Source organism: Aedes aegypti, chromosome 2, assembly GCF_002204515.2.
Source record: "Aedes aegypti strain LVP_AGWG chromosome 2, AaegL5.0 Primary Assembly, whole genome shotgun sequence".
NCBI lineage: Eukaryota > Metazoa > Arthropoda > Insecta > Diptera > Culicidae > Aedes > Aedes aegypti.
This window is the reverse complement of record NC_035108.1, coordinates 235,232,501-235,244,400: the sequence shown is the minus strand read 5'-3', so window position 1 is coordinate 235,244,400 and position 11,900 is coordinate 235,232,501.

Genomic DNA, 11,900 nt, shown 5'->3' with positions numbered 1-11,900 from the left:
AAGTCTTGTGCTTTTGAAAATTTGAGGTGTGGCTTTGTTCTATAATCACCTTAACGCAATTTATAATTAAGTATTGAGTTGTAAATATTAGTATATATTAGTTATGTTGCTAGAGGACATCTTGAAAATTCACTGAGATTCTTTCAGAAACCCTTCTGAAATTATTATATTTATTTATTTATTTCGTCAAGCATAGGTAGACTACATACAATAATTACAATACTTTCTTACATGCTATGGATTACTTCTATTGTTCTTTAGCTGTGTTTTAAGCTGCTCTTTGGACATAGTAATGCCAATGAATTCGCAATGTACATTATACTGACGCATCATACGGTTTATTGGTCCGTTTTGTGCATAATGCGTTCAGCATGATTTTTCTGAAAATAATTTTCTTGTTCTTAAATGCCGAGAGGGTGTGTAGAAGTTTAGTTGAGAAAGAAGTGCAGCAGAGTCTACACGGTTCGAAAGAATGTTGTTTATAAAGAGAATCATTGCGAATTCCCGGCGTTGCCTAAGTGTTTCCAAGTTGATGAGCATGCAGCGTGCTTCATACGACGGAAGTGGCAGTACAGTCCAATTCAATTTCCGAAGGGCGTATAAAAGGAATTGCTTCTGTACTGATTCTATGCGTTCTTCGTGTACGACATGATACGGGTTCCATACTAGGTGACAGTATTCCAAAATTGGTCTTACATATGTAGTATACAATAGTTTAATAGTATATGGGTCTTGAAAATTGTTGCTGAACCTCTTAATGAAGCCAAGCATGCTGTTTGCTTTGTTTATTATGGAATTATAATGTTCTACAAAAGTGAGTTTAGAGTCTAGGATTACGCCCAAATCCCTTACAATTTTACACTTCTGCACTACTTGATTTCCTAAAAATACTTCAATTGGTGGTGTTACATATTTTCGACTAAATGCTATTGAATTACATTTATTGATATTTAGCTGAAGTAAACTTTTTTGGCACCAAGTGAAGAATAAGTTAATGTAATTCTGGAATTCTTCTGCTTCGCTAGAATTACTTACTTCCATGAAGAGCTTCATGTCGTCTGCATATATAAGAAATTTTATTTTTCTAAGTAAAAAGGAAATGTCGTTTACATACAAAATAAAAAGAAGTGGGCCTAAATGAGAACCTTGGGGTACTCCAGAGGTTACAGAAATGGGTGCTGATAATTTATTTTGAAAGCGCACAATTTGTTTCCTATGTGATAGATATGACTGGATCCAACTCAAGAGTCCTGGCTCCATTCCTATTTTTTGCAATTTGAAGATTAATAATGGTATGTCGATTCGGTCAAATGCCTTACTGAAGTCAGTGTAGAGGGCTTCTACGTGCTTGCCATTGTCCATTGCGTTGAGAATAAAAGATACAAATTCTAGCAGATTGGAAGATGTTGAGCGGCCTTTAAAAAAGCCATGCTGCATACAAGTAATTTGGTTTTTTACTTGCTGGAAAATTTTGTCGTTTACGAGAGATTCAAAGAGTTTGGGAATACATGAGATAATGGCAATTCCGCGATAGTTCCGTATGTCAGATTTTTTACCTGATTTGAAAACAGGCACCAAATATGAGGATTTCCAAGCTACTGGGAATTTTCCATTATTTAGAGACATGTTGAAAAGGCGTTCTAAGGGAAGGGTAAGTTCTTCTGAGAGATTTTTGAAAAACACGGGTGCAATGCCATCCGGTCCTGCTCCCTTATTTGCGTCCAGGTTTTTTAGTGCCGATAAGATTTCTTGTTGTGATAGTTTTTCAATAGATATACTATTAGAAATTTCTGCGAAAAAAGAAAAGAAATTGCGGTCGCGGTCTTCTTCGGAGTAGGTGGTATACACTTCTTGGAAGAAATCTGCAAAGAGGTTGCAGATATCGGAAGAGTTTTCACCTACGTTTTCGTCAAAATGCATTCGCGAAGGGAAATTGCTACTTTTTAATTTTGTGTTTACATAATTAAAAAAGTTTTTAGGACATGATTTGACTTCGGATTCGACCTTACGATTATATTCTTCATGTGCGGAGTTAATGGCAGAGTATATGATATGTAGTTATTTCTTTGATCGCTCTGATTTTTCCAATAACCTCCTTGGGACTTCCTATTGGACTATCCCAGAAACCCATCTTTGGTTATTATGGAAATCTTTTCAGGATTCTGCTGTAAAATTCTGGAATTCTGCCGTAAAATTCTGGAATTCTGCCGAAAATGATTTAATGATTGCTTTCCAGTGTAATGGAATCTATTTTAAAAATCTGGGTTCGGGAATTCTCACAAAATTTCTCGGGATTTCTTCTGGAAATATAAACGAAATTATTATTTAAATTCTGATATTTTCCTCGTAATTCTTCAGTATTTCTTCCGTGAAACTCTTTGAAAGTTCTTCAAAATCCCTTTGAGATTCTTTCCGAAAAATGTCTTAGATTATACCTATTATTCTAGAATACTCTCGGAAAGACGCCTGAGACTATAATCAAAAAAATCTATTATTTCACTTCACTTTCTTCCGTGCAAATTCTTGGGATTCTTTCGGAAATTCCTCTGGAATTCTTTTGTAAATCCCAATGGAATTCTCCCAGAAATCCCTGTGGAATACTTCCGAAAATCCTGCTAAGAATCTTCCAGATGACGGGGATTTTTTTAAATCTTTATTTATGGAAATCATCCGAAAATTCCTCTGTAATTGTTTGTAAATCCTCCTTATATTCTTACAGATTTATTGCTATTGATTTTATTGTTTCTGCCTGAGATAATTTTGTATATCCAGAATTATTCCGAAAATTCCTTCGTGATTCTTTAGAATTTTTTTCTAAGATATTTTGAGAAAAAAAAAACTCTGTGATTCTTCTGGAAATTCATAAGGAAGTGTTTTTGATTTTTTTCGTGATTTATCATTGATTTTCCTTGAAAAATTTCTTAAATCCTTGGCAGAATTTTCTGAAAATCCCTCTTGACTTCAAATGGAAATCCTCCAAGAAAACTACCGGACAGTCACTGGGACTTTAAAAAAATACCTATGAGATTCTTTGATTACTGATTTCTTTTTCTGAGCATCTTTTGAAAGTGACTTTTAAATGGTTCTGGAAATTCAATTTGAAATTATTCCGTAAATCTTTCTGGAGCTTTTCTGGACATCGTAATTATTCTGGAAAATATTCATGAAATCGTCTGGATGTCTGTGACTTTTCATTGAATCTTCAGGGGTTCTTGCGAAATAACTTCTGGGATTCTTTTGGACATCACTGTAAAAAAAATTCAAAATCCATTCGAAATTCTCCTGAGATTGTTTCAGGAATATACGAGAATCCTTAAAATAATTCCTTTAGAAATCTCCCTGATAATATTTTAGTGATTTCTCTGTGGTTCTTCTGTAAATCGACCTGGGATTCTTCCGGAAATCCTCCTTTAATTCCAAAGCAATTTCCAGAAGGATATTTTTAAGAATCCTGTATATTTTTCCCTAAGAATCTCAATGTATTTAAACAAAATACCAGGACAATTTACGGTTCAATCCCACAAAAACTTCCGGTGGAATTCTTGAATGCTTATCATTCAAGCAGAATTCCAATCGTTTTTCCGGATGAATTTCGGCAGGTTTTACGGAAGAATCCCAGCAGAATTTCTTGAAAAATTCCAGTAAAAATTCTGGAAGAATCTTTGAAAGATGTTTTGAAGTCCTCCAGCAGGATAACAGAAAGAAATCTGGGGGTATTGTAGAAGAATTTCCGAAAGAATCCTAGAGAGATAGTCGAAATAATAACAGTTTTCTTGAAAAATTCAGGAAACTCCCGGAGTCTAGAGGTAGAAGAGTTTCTGCAAGAATCCTTAACAGAAGGATTTGAAGGATCCTCAGAAAGATTTTCGAAACTATCCCAGAAGGCTTCCCGAAAGAATGCTAGAAAGATATCTGGAAGATTTCCTACTGGATTTTTGGAAGAGTCCCATACAAATTTCAAGAATATGGACGTAAAAATCTCAGTGGCATTTCTAGAATAATTTCAGAAAGATTTTCGGAAGCATCATCGAAAGTATTCTAAAGGGATTCCGAAAGCATCTCAGGTGATTTCCGGAAGAATACCAGAGGTATTCTCATAATAATCCCAGAAGTATTTCCGGAAAAAGGCCAGAGTTATTTTCGGAGGAATTCTCGACGAATTTGTAGTAGAGTCGTAGTACATTTTTTGGCAAAATCCTCTAAAAATATCCAGAAGAATTGCATCAGGATTTTTGTTAGAATCTTCCATTGAATTTCCGAAAGAATCTTCGAGAATTTCGATTCGAATTTGATTTCCATTATTTGAATCACAAAGGATATCCGAAAGAATCTCAGATATAGTACCGGAATGCTAACGATTTTTTTAGATGAGTTCAAAAGCGATTGTGTGATTTCCAGAAGAACTTAGAGAAAAATCAGAAATAATCTTTAGATTTCCAGAACAATCCCAGAGAGGTTTTAAAGGATTCATAAGTGATTTAAGGAAGAATCCCAGGAGGGAAATTCCATAGAATTCTGGAGTAATTTCTGGACCAATGTCTTTTTATATGCTGTATCAATATTTACAAGTAATTATAATAAACAAGTATTTATGGAACAATAACAATTTTAATTTATCGCCATAATTGAACGACAATTTTAATTAGAATGTGCATCCACCACATCATCCCTCTCAGAAGGATTATGATTCTAAATTTTTTTTTTTGCGGTGATTCAGAATTGTAATCACTTCTTCTTCTTTTCTGGCGTTACGTCCCCACTGGGACATAGCCTGCTTCTCAGCTTAGTGTTCTTATGAGCACTTCCACAGTTATTAACTGAGAGCTTACTATGCCAATGACCATTTTTGCATGCGTATATCGTGTGGCAGGTACGAAGATACTCTATGCCCTGGGAAGTCGAGAAAATTTCCAACCCGAAAAGATCCTCGACCGGTGGGATTCGAACCCACGACCCTCAGCTTGGTCTTGCTGAATAGCTGCGCGTTTACCGCTACGGCTATTTGTAATCACATACTAGTTTAATTGTATGTGGTGTCATTCAATATTAAAAATAAGATTCGTTAAGCCGAACATGTTGATCCTTCGACATGAACCAACGAGCATTGCTTGAAATAATGAGATTTTTTCGATTACTTTGATTACTGATTTCTTTTTCTGAGGATCTTCTAAAAGTTACTTTCAAAGGATTCCGAAAATCCCGTTTGAAATTATTCCATGAATCTTTCTGCAGTTCATCTGGACATCGGAATTATTCTGGAAAATATTCATGAAATCTTCTGGATGTCTGTGAATATCCTTTAAATCTTTAGGGATTCTGGCGAAATAACTTCTGGGATTTTTTTGAATATCACTGTAATTTGGATTTAGAATTTTCATGGGATTATTTCAGATATTAACGATAATCCTTCATACAGAAGTGATGTTTCTGTGAATCGCCTTGGAATTCTTCTGGAAATCCTTCTATAATCCCAAAACAATTCTCAGAAAATTTTTCAGAAGGATATTTTTAAGAATCTCAATGGAATTTCTGAAAAATACCAGAACGATTTACGGTTGAATCTCACGAAAACTTCCGGTGGAATTCTTGAATGATATCCGGAAGAATGACAGTCGTATTTTTGGATGAATCTTAGCAGGTTTTACAGCACAATCCCAGCAAAATTTATTGAAAAATTTAGAATAGAAAGATATCCGAAAAAAACTCCAACAGGATTTTTGTAAGAGTCCCAGGAGTATTTCAAAGATATTGGCGTAAAAATCTCAGTGGAATTTCTTGAAGAATTTCAGAAAGATTTCCGAAAGCATCTCAAGTCATTTTTGGAAGAATACCAGAGGCATTCTCATAAGAATACCAGAAGTATTTCCGGATAAAAATCTAGAGTTATTTTCGGAGGAATTCTCGAAGAATTTCTAGTAGAGTCGTACATTTTTTGATAAAATCCTCTTTAAATATCCAAATGGATTGCATCAGGATTTATGGTAAAATCTTCCATAGTATTTCGAAAACAATTTTCAAGAATTTCAAAGAATTTAATTTCCTGGATTTCAAAAGTAATCCTTAAGGAGATAAACGCAAAATCACATACAGAGTTCTGCAAAAAAATCCAAAAAGATTATTTTGATACAAATGTATCATCAAATAGATAAGTTCCATTATTACAGTAAATATCTATAATATTTTGATGTTTCACATGTTTGGGGTACATTTTTCTTACTCGATTGAAAAAAAAACACTTGGTTCAGTCTGTCTGAACACCAACCATATCTATGTTTGCTATTTGATATTTAAATACTTGAATTGTGCTGTATCAATATTTACAGGTAATTATAATAAATAAGTATGTATAGAACAATAACAATTTTAATTTATCCCCATAATTGAACGACAATATTAATTAGAATGAGCCTCCCCCACATCATCCCTCTCAGGAGAATTTTGATTCCCAATATTTTTTTTGCGGTGGTTCAGAATTGAAAATATCAAAAGTCTATTGTAATCACATCTTTTTTGTTCAATTGCATGTGGTGTTATTCGATATTTAAAATAAGATTCGTTAAGTCGAACATGTTGATCCTTCCACAAGAACCAACAACAAGCATTGCTTATGTTAAGAGATTTTATCGTAATGCACAACCAGCCTAAACGTTCTTCCCCTCTTGTATATGTACTAATTATAATTTCAAATTATTTTAATTAAATTAGTTGTGTTGTCTACTATTGTACACGGCAATATGTTTCAAAATAAGTGGAGCTGCTTTTAAAACAAACTTTAACATCGATCAACCAAACCATAGAATATCCAATAGCGAAAAAATAATAATAACCGATCATTGCAAATCGAGCCGAACTGGCGCTCTTTCCGTGCGCACGCGCTCTGTCCATGCGCACGCGCTTTATGCAGAGCTGTCAAACAGACTTTTGTGCCTTCCTTCTTTCGCTCTCCTTCAACTCAACAACTCAGCACGATCCACCTCGCGGTGGATTGGTGAGCTGTCTGGTTGTTGCAGATGAACACTTATCGTGTAGCGTGACATCATCATTGACAGTAAGCGTGCAACTCACCAGACAAACGATAGGTGTAATTAACAACTGGACTTATGTGTTTGTGGTCTGACATTGATGATTCATCAGAAACATGCCAATTTTTTATTTTGTCAGAAATAGATGGACTACATAAAGTCAAATCCAACACTTCCTGTCGAATGGAGTTTGAAAATGTAGGCTTGTCGCCAACATTGCATATATTGATGTTTTTGGAGGAAAGAAACTGTAAAAGATACTCACCTCTGGTGTTGATATCTGTACTTCCCCATACGGTGTGATGCGCGTTCGCGTCGCAACCAATGACGAACGGGATGTTGTGGATACGGCTGTAATGGACAATCGCAGCTATCTCTGGTGGAGGAATATCCTCCGCATCGCCAGGAAAATACGCTGAAACCATGAGGATCTCAGATTTTCCCCTAGCGGTGGGCACCTCCATCCTGACTGCCACGATGTCCTTTTTAATGAATTCTGTAATAGGAAAACATTTAGTGTTATTGCGTATTAAGATAGCCGCTCTTGGAGATAGCTGGCTATCATCATATACCAACTTACATGAGTTTAGTTGAATACCTAGTATCCTGGTTTTATTGACCCACGGCTCCTGAATAAGCGCCACCGTCAATTTTTCTTTTGTGAATCTCCGACAGAGTACATCTGTTGCACTCTGTGCGTGGTGGAGATTCACTTGAACTGCCTTAAGCGCCATATTTAGGAGTTCCGCTTTTATCCAGGCGAGCATCGCCCTTCTTTGGATGTTGCGGATCATCACGGTTTTGTTTCGGGTTAGGTTTCAGAACTTTGTTTTTCCCACCCATCACATCCAGGCCTGCGAGTTTCGCCCCTGTGGTCAAGACTTCACTCTTTTCTTTTCCGCTGCCACTTTTAGATACCATTGGGTTGGTACCACTTGAGCAGGGAATTGAAGCTGAGCTCGGAACTTTTCCTTTAGGAGCGGACACGCTAGCCTTCATGATGGTCTTTGGGCGAGAAATTGCGTTCCTTTTACCACTGTTTGAATCAGGGGCTTCCTCAGAATTTTCTTGGGCCAGCTCCTTATTCGGCTTGTGGTTGGAAACGGAGGGTGTCCTCTTAATTTTCCTCAACTGGATTTCTCCAAATCGGTAGTTGAGGATGAATTTGGATTTCGACAGCATGTCCATTGACGATCCATCTACCGTAAAGATCCATTCGACATGGATGTCATTGAGGATGGACCTTTTCACGATACGCCAATTCGTTGTTTTCAACCCGTTCTGGCTCTCTATGAGAGCCTTAATGCGTTCGTCTGCGAAGGTTGAGCTTTGAGGGAAGAATGCTCGAAGAAGCTCTTGGCGGGGAATGTCTTCCTCGTTCAGTGCAACTAACTCAGCACCTTCCCAGGTATTTATTGAAGGTGTTATTTCTTTCACCCACTCAGCTGTCTCTTGATCCTTGCAAATTAGAACCATGTAGCCAGATTTGTAGACAAGGTTACAGAATTTGGGTTTCAGTGGCTCATCACGCTGTTGTTCCACTTTAAGCAACAGAGCATCCTGTAGAACGTCTAGTTGAGCCGTCGTGAGCTGGGCGGTTGGAAAGTCTTTGGGTATTATCCCGACCTTCACACGCTTGGTCATATCGCTGTAGCTCTGACCAGTGGCTTGTCGTTTGGACCCACCTTTTTGTGGCACTGAGCTTGAGGATTTTTCAGCGCGCTCTCGGGGATCTAACTGATGTTTCATCTTCTTCGGCTTTGAATCCTCTTCAACCGTAGCAGATTTATCAAGGTCGTTTCTCGTTCGCTTAGAAGAAGCAAGCACAGTACCCTCCTTTGCCAGGATTTTGGATAAAGCCTCGTTTCGGCTTAGTCCGCTTTCCCGGAGAGCTTTGAGCTGCTTCCTTTGTGAGCGCGTTAGGTTTTTTCTGGGAGTTTCATTGCCTTCAGCTTCCTCACCATCCATAGGAACGTCCATTTTGGGTCCTTTTTTGGATGGTACAGGTTTGGGGATGTTGATAACGACCTTGGTTCCATCATCCTTGTCGTCGTCCGTGTTCACCGATTCAATCGACGAGGGGATATCAGGATCTTCTGAGTGTCCCGCGCTGAGCTTGCCCGGTGCGTTGGGTTTCTGGGACGGAGTAGATTCCATCTCCTCTTGTGAACTGCACAGTAGCTGGTCTTCTGTAAGCCCAAGCTGGCTTAGTGAGTTCTCCACTTCCATCTTTTCCGACTGTGTGAGGCAGTCGTCACCTTTGATTGGTTTGCTAACACTGGTATTCATTTTTTGGTCCCACGAGTCGCTAGGGAAATAAAGGTCAACCGCATCGTTACCCTGCCATAATGCAGCAAGAGCTACATACTGAAGAGTTCGCCCTGGTGCTCTTCAGGCTCCGTGTGTGATTGAGCATTTATGAAACCCCCTCAACCATTCTTCCATCGGCACGGGTCGCATCACACCTTGGCGTTGGGGTTCATTGTGGGGGGCCGAGATTCGTACGTCTACGATTTCGAGACTAAACGGATTTCGGTCCCCCACGGTATCCATTTTCTTTACATGATGGCCATGGATAACAACCATCACAACCATCCACACTTTATCCGGGCTTTGGACCGGTAGCTCTGGTTCTCAATAGTTTCATGTTCATACGGACAAGTTACTACAGGGATCCGTCATAGCGTCAGCGGTGTGTTAACTCAACTGTTATATCCTTGAAAATATCGTGGTCAAGACACAATAGGCACAATCTGGCTTCATAAATAAGCAAAAATTCCACATTTGAGGAACAGAAAATCTATTCAAGACTCAAGAAACGCCATTCCATGACCAAGTAGGTACTAACAGTTTGGACCAGACCAAAAGAATAATTGAGTCATTTTTTGTTCAAGCAGTACGAAATTCCATCGCTTGAATTCGATATTTTTGGAAGTTTGTTCATTATGTCTCTGCAACGGAAATTCCATGGACATCTGACATAAAAAAAGGGACACATGATTTAATTTTGTAGATCCTAATTTGACTCCTCCTGACTTAAGTTTATGATCTACTGTAAAAACAGATGCAGAGCTCAAGGCAGACTCTTGTGTCGCTATCATCGCAAAACCCCCCAAAAAGCTCCAAAAGGTAATGTTAATTGCATGCTGCATGGAGCTCATTTTGCTACGACCAATAAATGCAGCCACTTGATTGATGTTGCTTTCATGAAATAGCCCAAAATATTGCAAAAGTTTAATTTAAATTAAATACCGCATATATAGAAATTGACCGGCGTAAAAGATGGCGCCTGTATTCGCTGATGACCGCACGAATGGGAAGGAGTCTTTTCGAGATATTGAAACCCTTAGAATAAAGTCATAAAAATCTACTGTAAATTGCAGTTACTCAACTCTACAAGTGGATACATGAAATTTAACATGTTAATCTACCTCATAATACTTACCGTTGCCAATAATTACATCATTAACCATATATCATGTTGAAAACATATATTCTATGAATATGATATCAATCTAAAAGGAGTATAAATGGTTAAACCTTCTTGTTTGTAATCTGCTTGCGTGTTTTAATTACTGCAGTAATTGTGAAAATTGTATTATTGTTGTTCTGCTTGTCAGAAAACCACTTTCACGGTGGAATTATTTTTATGATTTGATTTTACAGAAAATATCTTCCACTATATTCTTATTAAATTTTGAAATTCCAAGCTACAACATCAAAATAAATTCAATACTATTAAAAAAGTCTGTAGAGTGTCACTTACTCCGGGTGCCTCAATAATATACATAATGAAGATTTTTTAAGCTATTTGCTAAGGCTTGGGTAACAGGGCGTTTAAGCATATTCCATTTACTTTCGTAGGCTGTTGTAATGTTGATCCATTCTATTTTTAACCTTTTAACGGTTGATTGGCAAAGAAAATTCTCAATTAATAACTAAGTACTCAACGAAATCTAAGCTGGGAAGCAGGCTATGTCCCAGCAGAGGTGTAATACCAGACAGAAGAAGAATAAATTTAATGTATTCTAACCATGAAAAGAAACAGTGCTCGGTTAGATATCCTTCCACAGTATGAATGAGTGAACAGTCGAACTTCCAACATATGTAATCGAAAAAGTGTCCTATAGCCAATCACATAGGACAGTTTTGTTTTTTACAAAATAAAACTCAATAGATATGTATGTATATTTGTTTTATGAACTTTTATATGGAAATAAAACTTTCGTCGAGCTTAAGACCTACGAAGCTGTCTTTTACAATGATTACATTTAAAAATAATGAACTCTAAAGAACAAAAATTTTAAATAAAAAAAAAATGTTCGGGATCCCTCGGTAGATTTTTTTGGGGAACACGTCAAATGGAAGCTAAAAACCTATATTTTCGAATGGTGAAAGATTTAGCGATGCCTATTTTTTTGTGATAAACCTTTCCAATATACACGCCGTGTGGACAGCGATGAGAGTGTGACGTCTGTTTGTCTGTGAGGATTCGATCAAAAAAAGAAACCGCCCCAAACAAGAATGAGGGTGATTATAATATTCAAACTCGGGTAAGCAGTCTGCCAATATATTGCTGTTTGCGTTTGACGTGCAAATCCAGTCTAACTGAGCTTCAAATGCGGTAACACAAAGTAACCAAAGGATAGGTTAGCAACCATGATGCATATCACCGCCAACCTAGCAAAGAAAATCAAATTTTGACTTCGCCTTCCTTGTTAAAAATCTTACCACATTTGATATTTGCATTTCAAACGCACAATATGATAATAATTCGCTGCTAACAAGTAATTTCTTGGCCTATCTTGCATGGGAAATTCCTGCAATCGATCAAGGAAGCGCTTTTTCCGCAGTACGCAGTCGAAAAGAAATGTCATC